Consider the following 22087-nt stretch of genomic DNA (forward strand, 5'->3'; position numbering starts at 1 on the left):
TCCACCACTATCTGGAGTTTTACTCTAACACATTATTTGTAAGTCATCATATGAACCATTCATTGGTGACTAATTCTTAGCCATGTTTTTATTAACAAATGGAACATAACTTAGTGGTAAACTTGATTGAATGACCTTTGGCTTCAGTTTCAAGTCAAGCCTAGCAACACAGTTACATCTGAAAAGATCTTTGATAAGAAAAGTAAAACAAAGGCAGAAAGAGAAAAGAGTCAGAATGTTTGCAAAACATTGAGCACTGTAATCAGTTACTCCTGGGAGGAACATCAGACCAGTTTCTAGGAGGATCTCCCTATGAGTAGGGGTTGTAACCTCAGATTCTGTGGTAAAGTTTGTCACACAGACTCCACTGGAGGGCTTGTGACACTTTGACTGATATATCAATTCCTTCTGTTGTATTTTATGTTCCTTAGATTCTTTCTTCCATCACTTGTAATCTATTAGTGATGCTAATGTCTGTTGTTGTTCTTCTATAAGCTTTCCATGTCCAGAACTCCCCGTTTGAGTTTTCTTTATTGTTTCTACTTCCATTATATTGGCTTGAACAGTTTTATTCATTTTTCTTGCCTGTTTAATTGTAGTTTTCTATATTTCTTTAAGAAATTTATTTATTTCCTCTTTAAATGCCTCTATCATCACTATAAGTTAGAACTTAAGTTCATTTTTCCTGTGCTTTGGCTGTGTTAGGATATCTAAGGTTTGCTGTGCCCTGAAGGTGCCATATTGCCCGTGCTCTTGTTGATTGTGTTCTTGCACTATCTTTTCACCCTCTGATTATCCTTGGATGTTCCTAGTGAAGCAGGTATCTGGAAACTGGGCCTAACATGGGGGTTTCTGGTGTAGCATGCATCCAGTTGGCAGCCTTGTTCTGGAGATTCCTGGTGCAGAAGACCAGGATGTTCCTGAAGTACCAGGATAGGTGAACTTGGGTAGAGTAATGGTCAGACAATGGAAGTCAGAGGTCACTGCCAGCTCAGGACAGCTTAATGTGTCCCACGACACCCAGAAGGTATAGTATACAGATTTAATTTACTATAAATACTATTTTCAAGTGTTATAAGCATTTATCAAAAATTTTAAAGTAACAAATTTAAGAATTTTTTATATCAAGGCATTTTCAAAACATTATCTTGGAAGTATCAGACACATAGGCTACAAATGTTATCTAGTATTATTCTTAGGCTCTGGCCTGGTGGCTCTAAGAGGTCTGTTTTCATATTTCAAAAAAGATTTTACCTTGTATACACAAGGAAATCAAGCACAGCGTTGGAAATAAATGACTATTTAAAAAGCTGACATTTGCCCAAGATAGTTGGGCTCTAGGAATAAAATATTCCAACTCTCTAAAATCACAGAGGTCAATCTGCCTTGCAGGTTGATTAACATAGATATGATTCTTTTTCTGATTGCTTTCAATCACAAAGGACAGATAGGAACAAGTAGATACAAAACGACCATGCTGACATGGACATTTTTTTCTTTTAGAGTTACTACAATTAGTTTAAGGGTGAAAGGAGGATGTTAAACAGTTTTTGTTCAAAGGGAAATTACTAACTAGATAGACAGACTTGTTATTTTGTAGGCAAATTGAATTAGGAAAGAGAGATTTTTTATGAGTTGACTGGTAAAACGCACACTTGACTAGTTGCCCCTCCGTAACAGTCAATTTAAAAATAAGTACCTAATTTCATGAATCTTATATTGAAAACTAAGCCTAAAAACTAAATAATCAAATATCAAATAAGTCTGGAGGAACCTTAAACACTTGATAAAATTAATATGTTAAAAATATGATAGTATCAAGATGGAAAGAAAAGTCATTTTCAAGTAAGGTAAAAGGCAAAATGTAATGTAGAAGGTAGTACATATGCTTTGTCAAGATGTTCTAGGGTCCTTTGTCCAGCTTCTGCCCTGGCATTGTTAAATATAACTTGTCTTGTTTACCTGTTTAATTAGTTGATTGGTTGTGAAGTTTTTGTTTGTTTGTTTTGTTTTGCTTTAATTTGATATTGTTTTGCTTTGTTTTTTGTTTTTCTGGTATATCACTCATGAGGAAAGTATCTTCAAGCCTGTTTCTGGGAAAGTCAGATTAAAATATATGGTGATGTTTCCTGCAGTATAACACATTATTGCTCTTTTTTACGTTTCTTACCTTCTGTTTATCTTCAGTTTGAGGCTTTCAGCTCAAAATACAATATCAGTAAGCCTTAGGAGGTAAAATAGTTCATCTGAATTATATAGTCATTAAAGAGCCAAACCTGGCCTTGCTTCTTCTCAATTATTAGAAGACCTTTTATTGAATGACTTCCATGCAAACATATGTTACAGGAGTACATTGAGGTACATTGGAGTACATAAGTTTCCATTACTACATGCACAAGGTACTGCTTTATTTTCAAAAACCACGAAGACAGACAGCAAAACCAATGTGAACGTGTGTGTGTGTGTGTGTGTGTGTGTGTGTGTGTGTGTGTGTGTAGATGTACTTATCTTTTTTGGAAGCCACTTATGCACACTATGTACATGAAAAGAAAGAAAAAAAAAGGAAGGAAGGAAGAAAGAAGATGCACTCACAACAAACATTTTACAAAGATTGAAGGATTTGAACTTCAGTACGTGTGGAGAGCCATGGAATTTGGCAGGTATAGAATAAAATTATCTTCAATGTCCTTGCATTGCCCACTTTTATATGTAATCAAACACTCTCTGGATCATAGATAAACTCTTTGAAGAGTGGGAAGAAATATGTAGTTACCACAAATGAAAAAACAAAGAGTATCAATAGAAAGCATCAAGTCCCATAGCAGAGATTTCTTAGTTGGCTGTAAACACTCTACCAGATATGTCCACCAAAGTATTTGAAAAATGTTTTGATTGATGTCATTCTTTGTTCTGGTACTATAAAGACTTGACAAAATTGTTACCTCATTGGAACATGAAATTTATGGTAAACTATACCTGGGTTCTTAGCCCATAGTTATTCATATTTAGCTTCAGAATAATACATCTTGTATTCTTTTTGAGATGAAAGATGCAATTTTGTGTTGACAGATATCTTCCTTGTTCAATTGTGCCACTCATTATTTTTATTTTTTTCTTCATTTTAAAATTTTGTACATGTACAAGATGTAATAGTATCTTAATTCCCTCATTTCCTGCCTTCAATACCCCTTGTTAGCCTTGTAGTCTCTCCTTTTTTGAGATAGGTGTCTCATTCGCTGAATCTGGTGCTTACTTATGAGTTTAGACTGGATGATCAATGAGCACCAGGGCTCCTTTTACTTGCATTCCTCCACACCTCAGTATAGGAATTAAGGGTATTCTGGCTACCATACAAAGCTTCTTTATTTTGGGTCAGACTCAAGACTTTATACTTGCCTGGAAAATATTTACGTTTTATAGATAAGGCCATCTTCTAGGCCTTGGAAACAAATGCTGTTTCATACAGAAGTTTATTATATTTATCTAATTTTAATTCAACTTTGGCAAGTGGAAACAATCAAGAAAGTTGTCCATTTCCCTTAGATTTTCTAATTTTGTGGCATAGAAGACTTTGAAGTAGGACTTTATGATTCTATGTATTTCTTCAGTGTCTGTTGTTATGTCTCCCTTTTCATTTCTGATTCTCTTGATTTTGATAGTATCTCTCTGTCTTTTAGTTAGTTTATTGAATCATTCCTGAATTTGGTTATTTCCAGCTGTCTACTCTCTTGGGCGATTCTGCTTCTTTTTTTTCTAGGGCTTCCAGATGTGTCCTTAAGTTGCATTTATGAGATGTTTCCAGTCTGTTTATGAAGGCCCTTAGTGCTATGAATTTTCCTTAGCACCACTTTCAAAGAAGAGCTAATACTGATAGTCTTCAAGCTATTCCACAAAATAGAAATGAATGGAACATTACCAAACTGCTTCTATGAGGCAACAGTCACCTTGGAAATTAAACCTCACAAAGACTCAAGAGTAAAGAGAATTTCAGACCAAATTCTCATATGAACATTGATGTAAAAATACTCAATAAAATACTTGCAAACTGAATCCAAGAACACATCAAAGATATCATTCACCATTACCAAGTAGGCTTCATTCCAGGGATGCAGAGATGGTTCAATACATGGAAACCCATCAATGTAATCCACCATATAAACAAATTGAATAAAAAACATGATCATCTCCTTAGATGCCAAAAAAGCATTCGATAAAATCCAATACCCATTCATGTTTAAAGTTTTAGAATGACTGTGGATACAGGGCTCACATTTAAACATAATAAAGGCTATCTATAGGAAGCCAATAGCCAACATCAAATTAAATCAAGAGAAACTCAAGGAAATTCTTCTAAAACCAGGGACCAGACAAGGCTGTCCACTTTCTTCATATCTCTTCAATACAGCCCTATAAGTTCCAGCCAGAGCAATAAGACAACAAAAGGATATCAAGGGGGATACAAATGAGAAAGGAGGAAGTCAAATTATCCCTATTCACAGATGATATGATAGTGTACATAAGTGACCCCAAAAATTCCACCAGAGAAATCCCACAACTGATAAACACCTACAGCAAAGTGACTGGATACAAAATTATCTACAAAAAATTAGTAGCATTCCTATATACAAATGACAAACATGCTAAGAAAGAAATTCAGGAATCTATATCCTTCATGATAGCCACAAACAATATAAGGTATATAGGAATAACTTTAATCAAGCAAGTGAAAGACTTGTTTGAAAAAAAAAACTTCAAATCTCTAAGGAAGGAGATTGGACAAGACATCAGAAGATGAAAAAATCTCCCTGATTCATGGATTGGCAGAATTAACATAGTAAAAATGGCCATCTTACCAAAGGCAATTTACAGAATTCAATGCAATCCCTATCAAAATAACCACACAATATTTTAAAGACATTTAAAAATCAATTCTCAATTTCATGTGGAAAAAAAAAACTAGAATACCTAAAGCAATCCTGTAAAATAAAGATCCGCTGGAGGAATCTCCATTCCTGATCTCAAGCTATACTATAGAGCAACAGTAATTAAACCAGCATGGTACTAGCATAGCAACAGGCTGGATGACCAATGGAATCAAATGGAAGATTCAGAAATAAATCCACATACATCTGGACACTTGATTTTTAACAAAGAAAACAAATCTATACAATGGAAAAAGGAGAGCATCTTCAACAAATGGTGCTGGTCTAACTGGATGTCTACATGTAGAAAAATGCAAGTAGATCCATATTTATCACCATGTACAAAACTCAAGTCCAAGTAGATAAAAGACCTCAACATAAAACCAGAGACATTAAATAAGTTAGAAGAAAAAATGGGGAAGAGCTTGGAACTCATCGGCACAGGAGACAATTTCCTGAACAGAACTCCAACAGTCCAGGCACTAAGGTCAACAATTAATAAATGGGACCTCATGAGACTGAGAAGATTCTGTGAGGCAGAAGACACTGTGAAGAGAAAAAAGTGACAGCCTACAGTCTGAGAAAAGATCTTCACCAACCGTACAACTGACAAAGGTCTAATATCCAAAATATATAAAGAGCTCCAGAAATTAAACTCCACCAAAGCAAGTAACACACTTAAGAAATGGTACTCAAAATTAAACTGAGAATCCTCAACAGAGGAACCTTGAATGTCTGAGAAACACTTAAAGAAATACTCAGCATCCTTATGCATCAAAGAAATGCAAATTAAAACTACGCTGAGATTCCAACTTAGACCCATTAGAGGATAAAAAACTCAAGTGACAGCACAACTGGTGAGCTTGTAGAGAAAGCGAACACTCCTTCATTGTTAGTGGGAGTGCAAATTTGTACATCCACTCTGGAAATCAATCTGGTGCTTTCTTAGAAAACTGGGAATAGGGCTACTTCAAGACCTAGCTATTCCACTCCTTGGAGTATACCCAGAAGATGCTCCACCACACAACAAGGAAAAATGTTCAACCATGTTCATAGCAGCCTTATTTATAATAGCCAGAAGCTGGAAACAACCTAGAAGTCCCTCAGTTGAAGAATGGATAAAGAAACTGTGATACGTTTACATTATGGAATACTATTCAGCTGTTAAAAAAGGACATCCTGAAATTTGCAGGCAAATGGATGGAACAAGAAATGATCATCCTGATATCCTGCAGGAAGATCTGGCCACCTCGTTGGTTCTGCGGCTTCATCAGTTTCTCAGCGTGTTCTCTCTCTTCATGAGACTGTGGAGGAAGTATTTGGCAAAGTTCCTCAGAACCACATCATCCCGGTTGAAGAGAGGCAGTGCGTGCATGTTGGTCTGCCTTTATCTTTTCTATAAGTTGCACCAAACAGTCTGCTTACATTCTTTAATTTATACCATTTCTTCAAATAAAGAATTTTGGTACCCAGAAAAAAAAAAAAGAAAAGAAAAAAAGAAATAATCACCCTGAATGTGGGAAGCCAAGCTAAATTCTGCCATGTCAGAAAGCCTGTACTTAGGCTGCACTCTGTGACCTTCCAGTTGCTGAGCTTTGCCAGAGGATGTCTTTTCATTCCAGGCTATCCTTGGACTATTTACCTTTGAAAGAAGTAGGGAAGTCCCTATTAGGTAACATTCAGAGGGTTAAGGAAATCCTTTCACAGAGCTACTCAGTAATAGGAAGTTCTTACAGGGAGATATTCTGGCTATTGTGTTCTTCTTGCCTTGGGAGCTAGGGAGAGAGGGGTCAGAATGGATCCTATTGACCTTGCTATATAAAGCCTTACTTGTCTGCATTAAAGAGAGTCTTGATCAGAAATTTCTAGGCCTGACTCATTACTTCTCGTGGCTCTGTACCCCTACTTTCAATCCCCACTCCCTCTTTCAGGTGAACCCTGGTTTGATTCATCCCATGGGCCAGGACATATCACCCAACTGAGTTAACCCAGACCCAAGAAGACTCACATAGTATATACTCACTTATAATTGGACACTAGCCCAAAAGGGAGGTCACATGAAAGTCTTCACTTTCCAAGAGATTGGAATATATACACAGACTTCCTATTGTGACTCTAGGTGGGGGAAATATTGGTAAATGGGGAAATAGAAGGACCTGGAGGGTTCTGGAAACCCACAAAAAGAACACCATAGTGGGCATATCTGGACTCAGAGGGTCTGCTCAACCTACTGAAGCAACCAAGGACAATACATGTAGTAAGCATTGAACCCCTATTTGGATCTAGCCAATGGACAGGACATTCTCCACAGTTGAGTGGAGAGCAGGGACTGACTCTGACATGAACTCTAATACCCCATATTTGACCACTTCCCCTTGGTGGGGAGGACTGGTGACACTCAGAAAGGATAAACATGCTACCAGGATGAGACTTGATAGGCTGTGGCCATATACGGTTGTGGAGGAGAAGACTTTCTGTCACAGACCTAAGGGAGGGGAATAGGGTGAAAGAGGAAGGAAGGAGGAATGGGAGGGGGGATACAAGTGATGTGATGTGGAGAGCCACAGGTAGCAGCACCCCCTGCTGCTTCCCCAGCGCAATACACCCCCTTTTGCGCATGCGCAGTGCGCCCCTTTTGCACATGTGCAGTGCGCCCCTTTTGCACATGCAGTGAGTAAACCTTATGCACACGCCCAGTGAGCAAGCCCCTTATGCGCATGCCTGAAGGCATGACGTGAGGTGGCGTGATTCGAACAAGGCATAGCATGAGGTGGTGTGATTCGAATGCACCAAACAGGAGCGATGTGGCAGTTTCTGATAGGACCAGGCACACTATAAAGTTTCTGTGGGAGCTTTTCCCGGGGTCACTCCGGTAGTCAAGGATCCTGAATAAAACTGCTGCAAAAAGAGTTCCCGGTGTTGGTGTCTTTCCTGCTGGACGGGGACGGCATTGACAATGTGATAACAATTCAGATGTAATCTAAATAAATTAATAAAAAAAAAAAGAAGTTTATTATGTTTTCCTAAAACATTTGGAGAAATAAGACCCAATGATAAAAGGTTAATAAATACTTACACATATTTTCTGGCAAATATCTATTTAAAAAGCAATCAATTGAAGCTGGCCAGTGGAGGCACATGCCTTTAATTCCATCACTTGGGAGACAGAGGCAGGTTAATTGCTATGAGTTCAAGGGCACCCTGCTCTACAGAGCTAGTTTTAGAACAGCCAGGGTACAGAAAGAAACTATGTCTCTGGGGAGAAAAAAGCAATCAAATGAAATAAAATAAAAAGATGTATTGGCCATCAAAGTAAAATAAATTATGTTTCTCTTCCTATGTAGACAATAGAAAAAGATTTTCCTTTTACATATGTATCACTCTATCTAATCTAATGGATACTGGAAATACCCCACCCCCCATGATGGTTTTTGAAAGCAAAGTACTTAAACATTTAAATTTTTTATGAGTATGTAAAAATGTAAAGTGAAATGCCAAAGCCTTTTGGTTAAATAAATGGAGAACTTGGTTACAAAGCGAAATGTTGACAGAAATATTTTCCTCTAATACTCTGAATATAATAACAGCAAATTTCCTGCTTGTCATGGGGAAAAAAAAACACTCACAAATTTCCTTTATTAGCCAGCTTTCTGAAGTACAAGGGAGTGCTGGATCTTATGGTTGACCACCTTCTGTTTTACTTGAGTTTTAAATGGAGCAGCATATAAAAGTGAAGAAAGAAAAGAACCCCAGCCCCTATCCCACTGTGTAAAACCATAGTAATGTAAAGGATGCAAACACATGACTGAATAACAGTGATGTTACTATGAATGACAGAAGAAATGTTGCTAAGTTCATCTTCTATTGCTAAAATAGACAATTGAACAATATGCATGAAATAATATTCTTTAGACATTAGCAAAGCAATACTCAAAGGGAGTTAAAGCTATGCTTAATTTTCTACCACAATCATTTACCCAGTCTGGATGGGATAAAGTTAGGCACAGTGAAGTTATATCATTCAGATTTTTTTTTTAAAAGAAGGTAGCAAATTTGAGATGGTGATATTGTTAGCAGTAGTGGGGCAAAGAATCAAAATTGAAATCATTCTTACATTTGTGTCAGACTCTACAAGTTTATAGTTAAATATCAAGTTCTCTGTGTGACTTGTTGTGATTGAGGTAAAAGGACCAAACCAGTTGCTGGTGGTAGATTGTCTATTTATAGGTTAAGCAATTGAAGATATTTACAACATTCAAATAATGATCACATAAAAATGAAGAATCATTATAAACAGAGATAAGCATTTGAACTTTCTGTAAAATATCCAGAAGTCTAGATTTTCAGACTAGTATTAAAGTCTACCCTGGAAATGCTCACCAAATCTACAACCAGACATGAAAGATCAAGGGCATCTAAAAGTAAATTGATTTTCTATTGACAAAATCCTAGCATTATCTGAATTTGTTCTAATCTTGGTTCCTGCTTGTATTCTGTATATGGACACAGGCATAACTCATCTCAAAATTGTGGTATAAAACAAAAACTGGTAATGTAACCAATCTCTTTGTTAGGAATGAGAATATTCTAAAACAACACCTATGGCCTCTCCTTGGCTATTAGGCCATTCAAAAAATACATCTTCAAAATTATAATTTCATCAGGAATCTCCTGCTGGGAAAAATATCTTTAAAGTCCTCCTTGAGTCCAGAGGAGAATTCTTCTCCTGGAGAAAATCTTGTAACTTGTCTGATGACCTTTTTCAAGTGAACTGAGCCTTTAAAAAGGTGGGTAAGGACCACAGCTCTGTGGTCTGTTAAGCTATGCATCACTCTTGCTTCTATTTAAACCACACTGTCATGTCAGTATCTCTGAAGGTAAACATGAACTTGGTATTATCTCTAGGTCTCTTTATTCCCTCCTTCCCCTTTTTTGCTGTCTCTACTTTTTACTATTAAATATCAACATCAAGAACTACAAAAAAATAAATAAATAAAGAAGAAGAAAAGGAAGAAGTATTGAAAGATATAACCTAACAAAGAGAGTCTATTTGGAGATAGACATGAACTTTATATAACAGATAACTTTAAACAATTTTTTTATTGATTCTTTGTAGATTTACATCATACACCCCAATCAAACTAACTCACTGCCACCCCCACCTTGTACCCATTCTTCACCTTTACATAATCCCCCCACAACAGAGAAAAACATCCCATTGTGTATGCAGGAGTGTGTCACAGTGTATACACACTTCTGTCCACACTTCTTGCATGTAAATGTTCATTGCAATGAATCCTTGGTCTCCGTCTTCTGCTACTCTTCATACTGGAACATCACTGGCACTCCTCTCGGCTATTCTGTTGTTGCCCTGTGTTACCATGTACTTTCTGGATTTGTAGGACAGGCCCCATCATGCACTCCAGTAATTCACCAATAGAATAGATAGTGGGGACAATTCAAACCCCTGAAACTGGGCCTGAGAAGTATCTGAGTTGGTCATCCCTCTTGCTCTCCAGCTCTCATGCCCTTAGGTGAGCTCAACAACAACCTCCAAAACCAGGGCCAACTCCACCCTGCTACCCAGGCAAGGCACAATGCCTGTTCCCTTGAGTGTTGTACCAGTGAGGGACAGGGCTAGTTTTTCCACTCTCTTGAGCCCCCTCCACCAGGAAGGAGGCCATCTATTCCTCTTCCAATGACCATTCAGCAAACATGAGTCTGGGATGTCTTTCTCAAGCTCATACCCTCCTGGCTGGCTCAAATGCAACCGTTAAATCCAGGGGAAGCTCTATTATGCTTCCCAAGTGGGGTGTAAGACCAACTTTGCTGCTCCTATTACCCAGTCAGACCTAATTCTTCTACCTTCATTGGTGGAGAGGGCAAAGGGGAAAAAAAAAGAGGATCTTTCCCTTGTCAGTGCAACAACACAGCAGATAGGGAGAAGGCTGAATCTCCTACATTCACGACCATAGGGCCAACACACCAGCCACACCCCCAACACAGAGTCAGCTCTACTCTGATGGGTAGGTGAAGTGCCGGGCCCATTTTCCTGAGTGCTGTAGCTGGTGAGGGCCAAAGCCAGCTTTCCTAATCTCATGGCCACAGGTGCCAGGTCTCCTGCTTACCACAGGTGGTTAATGGTGAGGGAGGAGGAGGGAGGAATTTATCCTTCCCTTTTCCATGCCACTACATGGAAGACAAGCTGCAGGGCCAGATCATTTATGCTGTTATCCTAATTTTATTAGATGCAAAAAAACTTTGACAAAGTACAATACCACTTCACAATGAAAGACTTAGAGAAAGCAGGGATACAAGGCCCGTATCTAAACATTATAAAAGCTACATACAGCAAGGCTATAGCCAACATCAAATTAAATGTAGAGAAACTCAAATCATTTCCACTAAAATCAGGGACAAGACAAGGCTGACACCTCTCTCCATATCTCTTCAAGTATTTGAAGTTCTAATTAGAGCAATAATAGAACTCAATGTGATCAAGGGATGTAAATTGGAACGGAAGAAGTCACAGTATCATTAGTCTCTGATAATATGATAGTATACATAAGTGACTTCCAAAATTCCACCAGACAATACGTACAGCCGATAAAGACCTTTGACAAAGTGGCTATATACAAGATTAATTTTTTAAAAACAGTAGCTTTTGTGTATACAAATACAAACAGGCTGAGAAAATATCAGGGAAACAACAACCTTCACAATAGCCACAAATAATATAAAGTACATTGTGTAACTCTAACCAAGCAAGTAAAAGACCTGTATGAAGAGAGCATCAAGTCTCCAAAGAAACAAACTGAAGAAGATATGAGAAGATGGAATGATCTCCCATGTCCACAAAAATATTAATAAAATTCTTTTCAGATTTCAAAAGAAAAATTCTAAACTTCATATGGGAAACAATCCTATACAATAAAAGAACTTCTGAAGATATCTCCATCCGTGACTTCAAACTATACTAGAGAGCAATAGTAATAAAAACTGCATGGTTCTGATGTAGAGATTGTCTGAAGGATCAATGGGATCAAATAGAAGATCCAGATAAACCCACATACCTACAGACACTTGATTTTTGACAAACAAGCTGATCCCATACAATGGGGAAAAAAAGTATCTTCAAGAAATGGTGCTGGCCTAACCTTCTGTCTACCTGTAGAAAAATGCAAATTGATGCATATTTATCACCCTGCACAAAACTCAAGTCCAAGTGGATCAAAGACTTAACATCAAATTAGATAAACTAAATTTACTAGAAGAGAAAGTGCCAAACAACCTCGAAATCATTGGCACAAGAGACCACTTTCCAAACAGAACACTAACAGCTCAGGCTCTAAGATCAACAATTAAGGAATGGGACCTCTTAAAACTGAAAATTTCTATAATTCAAAGGATAATATCAATAGAATGAAATGAAGGTCCACTGATTGGGAAAAGATCTTCACCAACTGTCCAACTAACAGGTGGCTAATATAAAAATATATAACAAGAAAGTAAACACTAACAAAATAACCCAATGAAAATAAGAGGCACAACTAAACAAAAGAGTCGCAAGAGAGGAATATCGAATAGCTGAGAAACAGTTAAAGAAATGTTCAACATTGCTAGTTATCAGGGAAATGGAAGTAAAAATGACTCTGAGATTCTATACTGCACTTATTAGAATGGCTAATATAAAAAACGCAAGTGACAGCACCTGCTGCTGATGATGTGGAGAATGGAGAACACTCTTGCATGGCTGGTGGGAGCGCAAACTTGTACAACCACTTTGGAAATCAATCTGGTGGCTTCTCAGAAAACTGGGAATGGTGGCACCTCAAGACACAGCAATACCCATCCTGAGCATATACCAAGAAGATATTCCACCATACCACAAGGACACTTGATTCAATTATGGTTAAAACAGCCTCATTTGTAATAGCCAAAATCTGGAAACAACCTAGACATCCCTCAACAAGTGAATGGATAAAGAAACTGTGGAACATGTACACAATGGAATACAACTACTCAGCTATCACAAACAAAGAAATCATGAAATTTGCAGGCAAATGGACAGTACTAGAAAACATCATCCTGAGTGAGGTAAACCAGAATGAGAAAAACAGACATGGTGTGTACTCACTTATAAGTTGCTTTTATCCATATAGTAGAGGATAAACATACCATAATTCACATATCCAAAGAAGATGAGTAACAAAGATGACCTAAGGGAGGATGCTTAAATCTCATCTAGAAGGGAGGTAGAATAGAATACATAGAGTAAGTGAGTGAAGAAAGGGAACAAGGTAGGAGAAGGAGCAGAAAGAGAAATGAGGTTAGAGATCAGATCTTGGGAGAGTACATAGGGCATTGGGGGGCATTGAGGAAAGAAGGCCTGTAGAGAAAAAAGAAACTGTGGAAAGGAGCATCTCTATGACAAGCTGCAGACCTAACTCAGGGTAGGCTTCTAGAAAAATATAAGGAGGACTCTAGCAGAGACCCCTGGTAGCAGGGACCATAGAGACTGAAGAGAATAATCTCCAACTAAAGTTTCCTAGTAGAGGAAAGGGAACAGCAACTCACCCACAAAAACTTCAACCCAAACTCACCCTGCCTACATGATGTGCAGGGATAAAGATAGAACAGATGGAGCAGAGATTGAGAAAAAAATTCAACCAGTGCCTGGCCCAACCCAAGAGTCACCCCATGGAAGAAAGCCAACCCCTGACAATATTAACACTACTTTGCTTTGCTTGTAGACAGGAACTTATCAGAATAGTCCTCTGAAATGCTATACCTAGGACCATTTTGAAACAGATGTGCAGATGCACATACAAACACTGGATTATGCATAGGGAGTATTATGAAAAGTTGAGGCAGAGGGGAAAAGGACCTGGATGAGACTGGAGCTCTATAAGAATTCAAACAGAGCCTACTAATGAGGCACCAAAGGGGCTTGCAGAGATTGAAGCATCACCTGAGGACCATGCATTGACTGGACCTAAGCCCCCTACAAAGATGTAGGTGATGAGCAGCCCTTTATGTGGATCCTCTAGAAAGCGGAAAGGGAGCTTTCTCTGGCATGGACACCGTTGCCATCTTTCTGTTCACTTCCCCTTGGTGGGACTGCCTTCCCAGGGCATAGAGGAATAGAACATGCAACTTCATGAGCTGGGATGGATTGGAAATAGTGCTCTCCTTTTCTGATAAATAGGAAAGGAGGATGGAAGAGAAGGACAGAGGATGAGACTGGGAGGTGAAGATGCAATGGGTTGTGGTGAGTAAAGTGACAAAATAAGTAAATAAATAATAATAATAAATGATTATGAAAGAATCTAAAGTAATCTTAACTGAAATCTCATGAGGGAAAATGATAAGCAGAAATAACATAGGAAAAAGTTCACCTGATTTAGAAAAATACTAGTATACAGACAAAGTCAAGTAGTACCAACCTGTCCAAAAGCACAAATTTAAAACAAATAGCTTTGTATCAAGCCAGAAGCAAAATAACACCAAAAGTTGAAATAAAATAAAGAAAATGAAAGCTCAGTGAGATTGCTCAGCAAGTATAGATTTGTCACAAAACCTAATGACCCAAATTCCATCCCCAGGAACTGAATGGTCTAAAGCAAGAAATAATTCCCACAAGTTTCCTATGTCTATCAAATATTTCCAGTGGCATGGGCATGTCCCCCTTTTAATCAATAAATAAAGGTAAAAACAATTAAGATGTAAAAATTAAATAAACTAAAATTAAAAAAGAAAGAAAACCCTGGGAATTCCCAAAAAAATGAGGTGGCTGTTACATTACTCAAAAGGAAAACAGGCAAGGTTTACCAAAGTTAGTCATAAACCTTAATGTTTGAGAACATTAAAATAATAACATCTCAGGGAATGAAAGATACTCATCAGAATTTTAAATATAAGAGTGGTGTATGTCTGTAATCCCAGCACTCAGGAGAGCAGAGGCAGGTGGATCTCTATGAGTTCGAGGCCAGCTTGGTTTACAAAACCAGTGTAGAACAGCCAAGGCTACACAGAGAAACCCTGTCTCACAAAACAAACAAACAAACAAAACCAAAATTACATCTCTGAAACTTCCAAACAAAAGTTCAAGTAAAACAAAATCTTAAGCAAATAAAAATGCCATGGTGTGCTGCAGCGAATCACGTAGCAAGACCTTGAAGATCTTGACTTCACAGGCAAGGATGCTATATAGAAACTTAGTACTTGAAGGAGAGGAGGGAGTGGCTGCATTGGGCCCTACCTGTCACCTGAGATGCTTTAAATTCCACAGGGTTACTGATATTAGGTGTTTCAGAATAGAATCCTTAGGACAAGTAGATATACAGACAAATATATATGTGTGTGTGTGTGTGTGTATATGTGTGTGTGTGTGTGTGTGTGTGTATATATATATATATATATATATATATATATATATATATATATATAGAGAGAGAGAGAGAGAGAGAGAGAGAGAGAGAACTACAAAACAAGGAGAGATGTTTCATAAATCAAGGAAAGAAAAATGTATGACTATCCAGGGCAATGCTTATAACATTTTTAATAAAGTTTTAAAATTTAATATATATGATAATGTTTCTAAGTGTCATGGTGGGTCATAGATGCATGTTGTTTCAAGCCAATTTTTCTTCTGAAGCAATTCAATTTTAACTCTAAATATACTATGATAGCTTAGAGATTCATGTGTCATCCTTACAACAGCTGCTGAAACACGATATAAAGTACACTAAAAATTTTTTAAATATTAAGATACTATTCGCAACAGCATTAAATGCCTACTGTTACTTAAATGTAATTAAGAATTGCAATTACATTGAATTTTTAAATATAGTGCTGAAAGAAACACAATAATACCCAAATAAAAGGAGGAATGTACAGTATGTACCACATAAAAGACTGCTTATTTTAAATATAGCTAGTACTTCTTCAAATTATCTATGATTTAAAGCAATTTAATCATAATTTTGGCAGAATTATGTGTAGAAACAAACAACTTACTCAAACGAAAACTTTAGGATTTACATGCTTACATGTAAAAATCTAAGCCACTCTAGTCACTCTCTTCAAATAGAGAGGAAACTAAAGTTATGGGCTGCAACTTTTTTGTGGTAGTAGCATTTGGACCTATGAGCCTGTAAATGCCAGAAAAATGTTGTTCCAGTAAGCTGCATCTACAGTCCACCTTTCCCATTATTTGATTTCCAAGCTTTAACATCTATGTTTCATTTTCTTGCTTGTTATCCTTTCCTTGTCAAGCTTCCACAGTTTTGAGTGCTGCAGTGGAAGACCATGTGGCAAAAAACAAGAGATTTCAGTGCAATATTCTGGAATTATCTGAGTCCTGCCACTATATCCTTGATTAAATCTGGAAGTAAATTCTCTGTCAGCTGAGATGTGAAACTACTGCATCCTTGAATAAGCTCTATCTTGTTAACAGGTGGTCTGAGCCATGTAAGGAACTCTGGAGCTATTTAACTTCATGGTAAATATTTAATAATGATAAAACATAATTTAATAAATGTTAACTGTATTTTATGTCTGTTTTTTTTCTACATGTTAAATTTTAGTGTAGTCCACTAAGAATGAAAATTATGCACTTGGACTAAATAGCTTCATATAGGACCCGTAACATACAGGTCACAAAATTAAATCAAAATACAAACTTTATGGAAACTCAACAATTATACATAAGGATACTGAAGAGTCAAATCACACACTGCAAGGAATTAAGTATGGTGACATGTACTTTTACTTGCTTTGCACAATTAAAAACAAATTGAACGCCAGCAAGAAGGCTGGGAATATATGCCAACGGTAGAGCTCTTGTTTAGCGTGTACAAATCCCTTGCTTGGAGACCTATGATCAGAAAAGGCAAAAAGGAAGAAAGAAAGGAAGGAAGGAGGGAAGATCTAAGTTTCAATATGAGATGTAAGAGGTAAGGAAGTTCGTCCTTTGATTGTACGTGAAGAAAGATGTTACAAGTATATTAGGATATAACTCATAATGAGTGAATAGATTGAGATGAAGTAAACCTTGATTCAAGGTTTCAAGGTGGACACTCAGTGCAATGATTATTCTTTTGAAGGGAAATAGAGAGGAACCATTTTTAGAAAAAAGACTAAAAATAAGCTTGTGTGACTATGGAACAGAAGTAAGAGTAATATAACTGAGCTAAGAAATGTAAAAATTTTCTGGAACCCACCACTAGCTAGAAAGTAGCCAATCACAGTCCTTCCCTATAACCTTGAGAAGAAGTGTGTGTGTGTGTGTGTGTGTGTGTGTGTGTGTGTGTGTGTGTGTGTGTGTGTAGAACAAGGTCTGAGACTTCAGACCTTCAGTGCTATAGGGTTACATCTCCATTCTTCTAAGCTATAACTAATCAATGCTGATTGAAAATGTACACAGAAGAAACGTTGTACAGGCAAAGGCAGTCATAATTATGGATTTAGGAATCTGTGTCTGCATGCGTGTGTGTGTGTGTGTGTGTGTTTGTTGTAAAGCAACAGCTAACAAAATATCAGGCCATGCATTTGAAAAAAGAGCAAAGGGTAGTACATGGAAAGGCTTACAGGAAGAAAAGGGAAGGGTCAGTCTATATAATTATGTTATAATATCTAAAATAAAAGGAATAGTTTAAATGTATGTAAACATTAAAAACATTTACCCAAAGGCCAGGGAAAAAAGATATCCATGAACAATTCTCAGTATGAGCTTTCATGACATATTATTGGTGCACATAAACAGTTTTCAATGTGAGCTTACATGGCATATTATTTCTTAAAGTCCAAAGCTGAGAGCTTCCTAAATGTTCATTGACAGGAGAAGGACAAAACAGATCATTCTATATTCAGATGATTGACAAGTGCTTGGTATTTAAAGCACTCAAGTGTTGGGTGCATTCAGGAATATGAATAAACGTAAGTGTAAAGTGAATGGAAGAATTTAGTGAAAAAATATAATTAGCTGTATGACTTCATTTACATGATTTATATGAATCTTTAAAATAAAAATTCAGCAGAATTCTGGCCTTAATGAGGATGTGAAACATGGCAAAATTAGAGGAATATATCCTAAAGAAAATAATCCATACTGAGGTAGAAATTTAGTTTTATCTTTGTGACTCTCAAGTTTGTATGCCTATGTGTTGGAAAATCATATTTTATTTATTTATTTAAACCAAATTGGCTTTATTATTCACATACCTCATACAAAAGAAGGTTTAGTAACCAGGATGAAGCTGTATGAAAAACTCTGGAGTGGTCCAGTACTACTATTTAAAAGTTGGAGCACCATTGTCCTCACATCAGCCACACATGTGCACTTGTTTGAAGCATCCTTGCAGTCACAGCCTTGGGCAAACTTGGAACAGCCCAGAGGGCAGCAGGAGCAGCAGCTCTTCTTGCAGGATGTGCATGCAGTTCTTGCAGCCGTAGGAACGGGAGCAGGTGCGGGAGCTGCCAGTGCAGCAGGAGCAGTTGTGATCCATTCCAAGATCTGATGAAGCTGGGACAAGTAAGGAGACCTCAGGCTCCTGGAAGTTTTCATCAGGAAAATCATATTTTAAATGAAAATATTTCAGAAAAAACAAAAATATGTATATCAGAAATAAAAATAGGTAACCGTATCACCGTATAGAGCAAAACTGGAAGTCAGACTGAAAATTACTTTGGGAAAAATATGTGAATTTTTAATCCTGGCTTTGGACTATTCATTTGACTTGAGCCATGAGTTAACATTTGGTGTCTTTGTGAATTTAGAACACAGTATATAGTGTTGCTAATTTCCTCCCTGATGAAGAAAAGACAATTGTATAACTCAAGGATTATAGACACTAAAAGGGATGAGAAGCTCAGAAAATTACAGAACAGCAAGGCTTCTCCCAAAAGTATAACCGAAATAACCAATTGCTAGAGAAAGGAGATGTGCTTTAGCAATGCTGTCTCTAAGCTACAGGAAACCCCAGGAATCCCTCTTTCCCAAGGGAGTACTCATGCTAGAGTTAGTCTTTTGCCGATTCAGCTGCCGAGTCCACACATGATCCTGTGAGTAACCCTGGTAAACTCATTGGGTAAAAATGTTTATCACTCTACCATTAGTAACCCATCTGAAATGAACAGACACTTATTCATATTTCCCCAGAAAATATTCACACAATATATGTAATCTTTCTGAAGTTCATTTGCCTCATTTGTAAACTTGCCATACTTATATCAGCATTGTTCTTACATAGGAGAACATATGTATTAAATAAAACAATGCCTGTAAATTGCTCAGTGAATTGGAGGCATTACACAGCAAGTCTCTTCACCTCACTGATTCTCAGATTTCCCGTGAGCAATGGAATAGGGCTAGCTGATATCAGAGTTAATTTTCAGCTAGAGTTCCACAACGAAAATATTGAATGAATGCGCTTCAGTAGAGGAAAAGAAGTGAAATGGCTAATTCACGCATGAAAATGAAAAGGTTGTTACCAAATGACATACACTGAATATTTACTAACACAAATATAATAAAACACATAACTTTCTTTTGAAATGTGTCTGGAGTGCAAACACTCTTCTCAAAGGAATGTTTGCTGAACCCATCCTGTGTTCCATATCCGATGTACTAGAGGCTACATCTGTATATTAGACAACTTTTCAAATACCATAGAGCTTCTTTACTAGTTGCGTGGTGTGCGGCAGTTTCCTCTGAGGTGAAAGCCTTCCATCTTGGAGGGAAGCTCAGTCAGACACATGCTGTTAAAAGGGAGTTGGAAAAACAGAATGGTTTAAGAAAAAGTAAAACATTCCATCCTGAGGGAAGCTTGTTAAGTTCAGGAAGTAAACAACTCAAAAGTTTCAGAAACCCCTGGAATTAATCAGTATGCCAGGCTGCTCCCTTTTCAAGCATATACATAAGTGGTAAGGATTTCTGAGGGCACTCTCAGACCAGCTGAACAGGCTGTAACAATTAGTGACTAGTCAAGCCTTCTAAAAGCTACCTAAAGAGGCCCTATCAACTGTACAGGGTGAAAAAGCCAGGTTCCACCCTGTAGAGATGCCTCCAAGTTGAACAGTGAGTTACGGGATTCCAGCTTTTATGTTCTGTCACCAGTGCTGAGGGGGAGGGAGTGTTGGTGATACCTATGTTTTTGATTCTGTAAGTAATCTTGATAACATTCATACATCAACAAGTTGGACTTTGGTATTATCCATACTTTTGTCTGTCACTAGTTTTCTGTCCGGGGTCAAGAGATGATTGCTTATATGTTCCCATGTCTCTCTGCATGATGGTAGAGAGAGGTTATGCATATATACCAACAAAAATAAAATGTGCAAGCAATTAAGTTAAAAATATAATGATAAAACACTCAGAGATACTGATGAAAAATCTGAAGATTCAGAGACATGGGATTTTATGTAGATCTATAATTCTAATAATTGTTCCTTCGAAAGGGCGGGCCCTTTGGTAAAGCCATCATAAAATGAGAGTCAAAAGAGAGACTTTTCCTATGCCATTTTCATTGGTGCACTAGACTAGCAAAGTGCAGAATTTCTGTGTCTTTGTAAATTATAAGTTAATTTAAGTCTTTCATAATAGGTTTTTTTAATATTAGTTTTTCTTCATGTGTTGGTTAGAGTATCTGGCTCATTCTACTTTTATGCCTCAGAATCTTCTAATACTTACTGGTTGGAAAGAATAGAATCAGTAAAGAAATGCACAGTTGAACCTTAAATTATGTGGTCAAATGTCATTTCTGCTCACATTGTATCATTTAGATAATCCTGATACACTTAGAATGACTTATTATAGTGTTACTTGACAGCAACAGAGCACAAGATTCTCTTCTTTCTCATCCTTATTATCTTTCTTTTCTTACAACTTTAAATCACTTCACCAGATGAGCTATACCTTCATCCCTTAACTGTTCCTCTTTTTAGTTTCACATTACCCTCAAATTTTTCCTAAAGTAACAGCACATTTTATGCATTCAAGTATCTAGTTTAAACTATTTACTTTCCTGCTGTCTCATGCTGTCTCATTTCCTTGTGTGGTCAAGAGTTTTCATTGGCTGAAAGGTTCATGACCAAAAATGTTGAGTCAAAGGACTGACACCCAGTTCTTAATAACTAAGAAAGAATCTCTTAGGAGAGGTTGTCAAGTTTGGAAAATTTGTGCTGATTTTCCAACTTACCATAGAAATGGAATTAACTATTACTAGAATCATAATCCTGCTAGTGTCTATTCTATTCCCTCAGGGAATCTCATTACCGTTAATTAAAAAAATAAATCATTCCATAAGCTGCTGCTGAAAAATGTTCTCTGATCTTAGGTGCACTACCCTATGGGTCCATGATCCTTCAAGTGCACTGAGAGAATCAAATCTCAATCTTTGCTGTTGTTTTAAGGCCTCCACTATCTCCCAACTCACTTTAATTGATGATAACATTGCTTCCTACTTCATTGGGAAAAGTATATTTTCATAAAAATTACAGTTTATCACATGTTCACATACACACATATACACACACACATGTGTCACTAACTTGTCACTTGGTATGAAGTCTGTTTCCTATAAAACCATTTCTATGTACAACTTTCCAATTATGGTACAACAAAATGTAGTATTAATTCACCAATTAAAAAACTAACCAATTAAATCTTACATGTAAGATTATAAATATTTTAAAGAATCAATAGTAACTTATGAAATGCATTCCCCCTTTGTTATACAAATTTCAAATGTCTGAGCTTCCCAAAACAGAATTATCTCCCAAGACTGGAGGGATTTAGCAACAGTTGTACTGAGAGCTTGTTCTCAATTACAATGGCTGACACAGTGAGAAGAAGAATCTGCAATTGTGGAAAATCATAAAAGATCTAAAAGTGTTAATATCATGAAAGACCAAATGTCAAGTCTTCTTGTCAAGTCTACTTGCGGATTTAAGACAGTAGATGCTATTTTATGACTTTATTATTATACCTTGAACTTTAGTTGCTTTAAGACCATGGGATAGGGTGGAGAAACAAGGGAAATACAGAAAGATCATGCAAAGCCACGCAAAGAATTTAACTGTTGTTTACATAAATTAATGTCCACTGGAAACAGGGGAATATCAGATATAGACTCAAAACAGCAACTAATGGAAACTTTAGCATG

General features: G+C 37.1%; 1 pseudogene across 1 annotated transcript; it reads right to left on the minus strand.

Moving 5' to 3' along the window:
* Window positions 1–18147: 18147 nt before the first annotated feature.
* LOC311597082 (metallothionein-1E-like) lies at window positions 18148–18430 on the minus strand (annotated as a pseudogene). Its single transcript has one exon. The product of its transcript is annotated as a metallothionein-1E-like (transcript).
* Between the last annotated feature and the right edge of the window lie 3657 nt (window positions 18431–22087).

Source organism: Acomys minous (assembly GCF_964271855.1).
Source record: "Acomys minous genome assembly, chromosome: 1".
NCBI lineage: Eukaryota > Metazoa > Chordata > Mammalia > Rodentia > Muridae > Acomys > Acomys minous.